General features: G+C 56.8%; 1 non-coding gene across 1 annotated transcript; it reads right to left on the minus strand.

Moving 5' to 3' along the window:
* Window positions 1–2,207: 2,207 nt before the first annotated feature.
* On the minus strand, window positions 2,208–2,362 carry LOC126196089 (5.8S ribosomal RNA). Its single transcript, XR_007538636.1, has one exon. It is a non-coding gene; the product is annotated as a 5.8S ribosomal RNA (ribosomal RNA).
* Between the last annotated feature and the right edge of the window lie 5,565 nt (window positions 2,363–7,927).

The following is a 7,927-nucleotide window of genomic DNA, read 5'->3' on the forward strand; positions in this document are numbered from 1 at the left end:
CGGTTCCGCTGCCGGGTTCTGGAATAGGAACCGGATTCCCTTTCGCCCAACGGGGGCCAGCACAAAGTGCATCATGCTATGACGGCCCCCATCAACATCGGATTTCTCTTAGGGCTTAGGATCGACTGACTCGTGTGCAACGGCTGTTCACACGAAACCCTTCTCCGCGTCAGCCCTCCAGGGCCTCGCTGGAGTATTTGCTACTACCACCAAGATCTGCACCGACGGCGGCTCCAGGCAGGCTCACGCCCAGACCCTTCTGCGCCCACCGCCGCGACCCTCCTACTCGTCAGGGCTTCGCGGACGGCCGCAAGGACCGGCCGTGACTGCCGGACTGACGGCCGAGTATAGGCACGACGCTTCAGCGCCATCCATTTTCAGGGCTAGTTGCTTCGGCAGGTGAGTTGTTACACACTCCTTAGCGGATTCCGACTTCCATGGCCACCGTCCTGCCGTCTTAAGCAACCAACGCCTTTCATGGTTTCCCATGAGCGTCGATTCGGGCGCCTTAACTCGGCGTTTGGTTCATCCCACAGCGCCAGTTCTGCTTACCAAAAGTGGCCCACTTGGCACTCCGATCCGAGTCGTTTGCTCACGGCTTCAGCATATCAAGCAAGCCGGAGATCTCACCCATTTAAAGTTTGAGAATAGGTTGAGGTCGTTTCGGCCCCAAGGCCTCTAATCATTCGCTTTACCGGATGAGACTCGTACGAGCACCAGCTATCCTGAGGGAAACTTCGGAGGGAACCAGCTACTAGATAGTTCGATTAGTCTTTCGCCCCTATACCCAGCTCCGACGATCGATTTGCACGTCAGAATCGCTACGGACCTCCATCAGGGTTTCCCCTGACTTCGTCCTGGCCAGGCATAGTTCACCATCTTTTGGGTCCCAACGTGTACGCTCTAGGTGCGCCTCACCTCGCAATGAGGACGAGACGCCCCGGGAGTGCGGAGGCCGCCGCCCCGTGAAGGGCGGGGAAGCCCCATCCTCCCTCGGCCCGCGCAAGGCGAGACCTTCACTTTCATTACGCCTTTAGGTTTCGTACAGCCCAATCACTCGCGCACATGTTAGACTCCTTGGTCCGTGTTTCAAGACGGGTCGTGAAATTGTCAAAAGCTGAGGCGCCGCTGACGGGAGCGATTATTCCGCCCGAGAGCATCCCGAGCCAACAGCGGCGCGGGTCCGGGGCCGGGCCAGGTAGGTCCGTCATCCAGGAAGAACCGCGCGCGCTTGCCGGGAGCCCGAGCGCCCAAAGGGGCGAATCGACTCCTCCAGATATACCGCCGAGCAGCCAGCCAGGACACCGGGGCTCTGCCCAACAGACGCGAACCGAGGCCCGCGGAAGGACAGGCTGCGCACCCGGGCCGTAGGCCGGCACCCAGCGGGTCGCGACGTCCTACTAGGGGAGAACTGCGGCCCACCGCACACCGGAACGGCCCCACCCCGTGGCGAGTGGAAAGGCAACCGGACACGACCCCGCCGCGGATTGCTCCGCGCGGGCGGCCGGCCCCATCTGCCGAGGGCGGAGGCCAGTGGCCGGATGGGCGTGAATCTCACCCGTTCGACCTTTCGGACTTCTCACGTTTACCCCAGAACGGTTTCACGTACTTTTGAACTCTCTCTTCAAAGTTCTTTTCAACTTTCCCTCACGGTACTTGTTCGCTATCGGTCTCGTGGTCATATTTAGTCTCAGATGGAGTTTACCACCCACTTGGAGCTGCACTCTCAAGCAACCCGACTCGAAGGAGAGGTCCCGCCGACGCTCGCACCGGCCGCTACGGGCCTGGCACCCTCTACGGGCCGTGGCCTCATTCAAGTTGGACTTGGGCTCGGCGCGAGGCGTCGGGGTAGTGGACCCTCCCAAACACCACATGCCACGACAGGCGGCAGCCTGCGGGGTTCGGTGCTGGACTCTTCCCTGTTCGCTCGCCACTACTGGGGGAATCCTTGTTAGTTTCTTTTCCTCTGCTTAGTAATATGCTTAAATTCAGCGGGTAGTCTCGCCTGCTCTGAGGTCGTTGAACGAGGTGTCGCACGCCACACCGCCAGCCGGCTGTGCACGCTACCGAGACAGTACCGGTATGCGAACCGCCAGGCGACGGGCGCGAATCGCTCGTTTCAGGGGACATGGCCGGCCCCACAGGCCGGCACGACACACCCACGTCCCCGAAGCGGGACAAACGCCGCGCGCATCAGTTTACGTAGCCGACCCTCAGCCAGACGTGGCCCTTGAACGGAATCCATGGACCGCAATGTGCGTTCGAAACGTCGATGTTCATGTGTCCTGCAGTTCACATGTCGACGCGCAATTTGCTGCGTTCTTCATCGACCCACGAGCCGAGTGATCCACCGTCCTGGGTGATCTTTTTACAGTTTCCACTGTTTCTTTCAAAACAGTTGCATACGCGGGACTGAGGCGTTCGATGGCCCCTGTTCCAGTGTTTTGTGTCCAACGGCCTCACGGCCGATGGGCGTCGTACGGCTCCACACCGGAGCGGACAGGCACTCGGGCGAACGTCATTCAAAACCGGCGCGAGGCGCCAGGTGCCGCAGGCCAGCCGCTCCAGAGCTTCAGCGCTCGTACCACACAACATTTTCCGTTAGTTTTGAGAAGCACGCGTGGTCCCGCACGCGGCGCACAGCTACTGCGAGCCGTACAGGTAGCGTGTTGCACGACACGACACGCACATCGAAAGACATGCAGTCTAGTCGGTAATGATCCTTCCGCAGGTTCACCTACGGAAACCTTGTTACGACTTTCACTTCCTCTAAATGATCAAGTTTGGTCATCTTTCCGGTAGCATCGGCAACGACAGAGTCGATGCCGCGTACCAGTCCGAAGACCTCACTAAATCATTCAATCGGTAGTAGCGACGGGCAGTGTGTACAAAGGGCAGGGACGTAATCAACGCGAGCTTATGACTCGCGCTTACTGGGAATTCCTCGTTCATGGGGAACAATTGCAAGCCCCAATCCCTAGCACGAAGGAGGTTCAGCGGGTTACCCCGACCTTTCGGCCTAGGAAGACACGCTGATTCCTTCAGTGTAGCGCGCGTGCGGCCCAGAACATCTTAGGGCATCACAGACCTGTTATTGCTCAATCTCGTGCGGCTAGAAGCCGCCTGTCCCTCTAAGAAGAAAAGTAATCGCTGACAGCACGAAGGATGTGACGCGACTAGTTAGCAGGCTAGAGTCTCGTTCGTTATCGGAATTAACCAGACAAATCGCTCCACCAACTAAGAACGGCCATGCACCACCACCCACCGAATCAAGAAAGAGCTATCAATCTGTCAATCCTTCCGGTGTCCGGGCCTGGTGAGGTTTCCCGTGTTGAGTCAAATTAAGCCGCAGGCTCCACTCCTGGTGGTGCCCTTCCGTCAATTCCTTTAAGTTTCAGCTTTGCAACCATACTTCCCCCGGAACCCAAAAGCTTTGGTTTCCCGGAGGCTGCCCGCCGAGTCATCGGAGGAACTGCGGCGGATCGCTGGCTGGCATCGTTTATGGTTAGAACTAGGGCGGTATCTGATCGCCTTCGAACCTCTAACTTTCGTTCTTGATTAATGAAAACATACTTGGCAAATGCTTTCGCTTCTGTTCGTCTTGCGACGATCCAAGAATTTCACCTCTAACGTCGCAATACGAATGCCCCCGCCTGTTCCTATTAATCATTACCTCGGGTTCCGAAAACCAACAAAATAGAACCGAGGTCCTATTCCATTATTCCATGCACACAGTATTCAGGCGGGCTTGCCTGCTTTAAGCACTCTATTTGTTCAAAGTAAACGTGCCGGCCCACCGAGACACTCAATAAAGAGCACCCTGGTAGGATTTCAACGGGGTCCGCCTCGGGACGCACGAGCACGCACGAGGCGGTCGCACGCCTTCGGCTCGCCCCACCGGCAGGACGTCCCACGATACATGCCAGTTAAACACCGACGGGCGGTGAACCAACAGCGTGGGACACAAATCCAACTACGAGCTTTTTAACCGCAACAACTTTCATATACGCTATTGGAGCTGGAATTACCGCGGCTGCTGGCACCAGACTTGCCCTCCAATAGATACTCGTTAAAGGATTTAAAGTGTACTCATTCCGATTACGGGGCCTCGGATGAGTCCCGTATCGTTATTTTTCGTCACTACCTCCCCGTGCCGGGAGTGGGTAATTTGCGCGCCTGCTGCCTTCCTTGGATGTGGTAGCCGTTTCTCAGGCTCCCTCTCCGGAATCGAACCCTGATTCCCCGTTACCCGTTACAACTATGGTAGGCGCAGAACCTACCATCGACAGTTGATAAGGCAGACATTTGAAAGATGCGTCGCCGGTACGAAGACCGTGCGATCAGCCCAAAGTTATTCAGAGTCACCAAGGCAAACGGACCGGACGAGCCGACCGATTGGTTTTGATCTAATAAAAGCGTCCCTTCCATCTCTGGTCGGGACTCTGTTTGCATGTATTAGCTCTAGAATTACCACAGTTATCCAAGTAACGTGGGTACGATCTAAGGAACCATAACTGATTCAATGAGCCCGGAGTTAGGCGAGTAGACGCTTTCAGTGCGACCACCCGTGCTCCCAATTGAGCTTGCCGCTGCCGACAGAGGCCTGGGAGCGTGCTGTCGTGGTGTTGCCGGCGGGAGACAACACGCGGCCAGAAACAGTGACCGGGCAGCTCCAACGCCAGCGCCACAGAGGGGCAGAGCCCCACTTGGGTGCCAAAGCGAACTCTCCCAGCACAGCACACGCGACAACACATCCGCACAGCTGCGATATAAACCACCTGCGAGAACCGCGGGGGCGACCGAGCAGCAGACGGCGTCGCGGCGCCGAGTGCCGGGCGGCGGCGCATCCTCAACGCACACAGTCCTCAATCGGACCAGCACACTGCAGATGTCCACCGCGCTTCGCACCGGGCCCGCGAGGACCCACTTTGACCGCACGGCGCCGCGCGCTGAGTGCGCCGGCGCGCAGCTGCGCCGCCTGCCGCGTCCGTCGGCCGGCGCGCCTGCCACTGGGCGCCCCCACCAGCCGGCTGTAGCGCGTGCGCCCACGCAGCGCGCGGCCAGCACGCCGGGCGCTGCCCCCGCAACGGCCGGGGACGGTCCCACCCAGCCACCGCCGCGTATCGCTTCATACCCACATGCCCACTCACGTTGGTGGGTATGACGGGTGTCGCTGAAGCAACCGGTTAATAGCTGTACCGATCGTCGCTATCAACGATTCACCTCCAGCGTGAACAACCGCTCAACAACGGATTTCCAGTTCATTTGCAAACTTGGGCAGCAAACGTAGACATCCATCTACATTTGCGACTTCTACGAGTCTTGCATGCCTGGATGTTGTGTGTCACGACGCGCTACATCAGCATACATACACGCTGCGACGTGTGCACGAAAGAACACGTGGAAGGTGGCCAGCGTACGTATGCGAATGCCATTGCACAGCTGCGAAGCGCATTCAACACGCGAACTCCTGACCGACGAGCTAGAGGTGACGGGGGGGGGCGCTATATACGTCCTATTGCAGTACACAATACAGTGGATAGCGGGACCATGTGGAAAGTAAGCAACACTCACAAGATGTGAGGGTACGCACCGTAAAATGAATCAATACGCAGGACACCGGAGTGTGCGCGAAGTGAATTATGTTGAGATGGTTGCAATTAGGCAACGCTACACGAATTCCTAGATTCATATAGCTAACAATTACAGGGCACGTTAAGGCGCAACGTGGGTTAGGTTAAGGCGCAATGTGGGTTAGGTTAAGGCGCAACGTGAGTTAGGTTAAGGCGCAACGTGGGTTAGGTTAAGGCGCAACGTGGGTTAGGTTAAGGCGCAATGTGGGTTAGGTTAAGGCGCATTTTGGGTTAGGTTAAGGCAGATGTTGGGTTAGGTTAAGGCAGATGTTGGCTTAGGTTAAGGCAGATGTTGGGTTAGGTTAAGGCAGATGTTGGGTTAGGTTAAGGCAGATGTTGGGTTAGGTTAAGGCAGATGTTGGCTTAGGTTAAGGCAGATGTTGGCTTAGGTTAAGGCAGATGTTGGGTTAGGTTAAGGCAGAAGTTGGGTTAGGTTAAGGCAGAAGTTGTCCCCCTGCGGGTTCGGGGGTAAGAATAGGCCCGCGGTATTCCTGCCTGTCGTAAGAGGCGACTAAAAGGAGTCTCAAATGTTTCGGCCTTATGTGATGGTCCCCTCTCGGGTTTGACCTCCATCTTTCTAAATTATTCCGAAGAGCGAGCCAATTGGGGAAGGGCGCCTTACGTGGTGCACTGTATCCGTCGTGCAATTAGACCTTTAGCCGGCTTTCTCGTCGTTGCAATGGTGTCCCGCTCGTTTTCGATCTCTTGGGCGATTACCACGCTGCACTCTGCAGTGTTTCTTTTATCTGCGACGACGACCTTGGTCAGTTTTGCACCTAAGATCCAGCACGGTAGCCAGTCCGTTGTGGTGGGGCCGCCATGTACCCTCTTGGTTGTAGCCCCCTGACAACACAGGGATCGCTCTACTGATGCCTGCGCCATTAACTCCCCACGTATGCCAAGGAGTAGATGCCCATCTCCTTGGGGCATCAGGACTCCCGGCAATGGCCGTCCTGCCAGGTGGCTATTGCTGCGGCTGGGTGGCGCCCGTGGGGAGGGCCCTTGGTCGGAGTAGGTGGCATCAGGGCGGATGACCCGCAATGAAGCGTGGTACATCGTCTCTCGCTGGTGGGCCTCCACCAGCAGTCTCTAAGCGATCGAGGTCTAACCTCAACGGGAAGAAATTGGATCCGAGATCGTTTCCCTCCCTCGCTACTCCATGGGAGGAACGTCTTGCTACAACAGGCAGTGGAGAATATTCACCCCGGTACCTCGTGTGTACGCGGGTTGATGGAGAATCTTTTATGTCGACCAAGCCCCAGTTTTTTGTGGAGCATTTAGAGGACAAGTTCGGGGAGGTGGAGGGCTTGTCCAAGATGCGCTCTGGTTCTGTGCTCATCAAAACGGCATCCTCTGCCCAGTCACGGAGGTTGCTCAATTGTGACAAGTTGGGGGATGTTTCAGTTAGCATCACGCCGCATAAGAGTCTCAACATGGTCCAGGGTATTATATTCCACAGGGATCTTCTTCTGCAGTCCGACGATGAATTACGCGCCAACCTCGAACGACGAGGTGTTCACTTCGTCCGGCGCGTCCATCGGGGTCCGAGGGATAATCAGGTAGCCACCGGTGCCTTCATCTTGGCCTTTGAGGGTGATGTTTTACCCGAAAAGGTTAAGGTGATGGTTTACCGTTGTGATGTGAAGCCATATATCCCTCCTCCGATGCGGTGTTTTAAATGCTGGAAGTTCGGGCACATGTCATCTCGGTGTACTTCCAGCATCACGTGTCGGGATTGTGGACGTCCTTCGCATCCTGATACTCCATGTGCCCCGCCTCCTATCTGTGTTAACTGCGGAGAACACCATTCCCCCTGCTCGCCGGACTGTAGGATCTTCCAGAAAGAACGGAAGATAATGGAATATAAAACCCTGGACCGCCTGACGTACTCTGAGGCTCGGCGGAAATATGAGAGACTCCATCCTGTGCCAATGAAGTCAACGTACGCCGCTGCTGCTACGACGGTTCTTCCATCTCCTGTGTCGTCCCATACGGTTGGTTCTGTGATTGGTCAGCATCCAAAACCCCCCTTGCTTGTGGGGGGGCACTTCACACCCTGTTGCTCCTGCTCCATCTTCTCCAGGAGCAACACCCTCAAAACCATCGGGGACATCAGCTCCCCCTTCCCAGCCGGAGAAGCGTAAGACTTCTTCGGCTACTCTCGCCAGGAAGGGATCCCTTGGGGACCTCCCTTCGCACGTCCCGACCAGTGGAAAAGCGGACGCCCGCAAGGGCTTGAAACAACCGCCAGTCCCTGGTCGTCTGGCCTCGCGGTCGTCGTCTGTCCCTGAGAC

The sequence above is a fragment of the Schistocerca nitens genome, chromosome 7, assembly GCF_023898315.1.
Source record: "Schistocerca nitens isolate TAMUIC-IGC-003100 chromosome 7, iqSchNite1.1, whole genome shotgun sequence".
NCBI classification, from domain to species: domain Eukaryota; kingdom Metazoa; phylum Arthropoda; class Insecta; order Orthoptera; family Acrididae; genus Schistocerca; species Schistocerca nitens.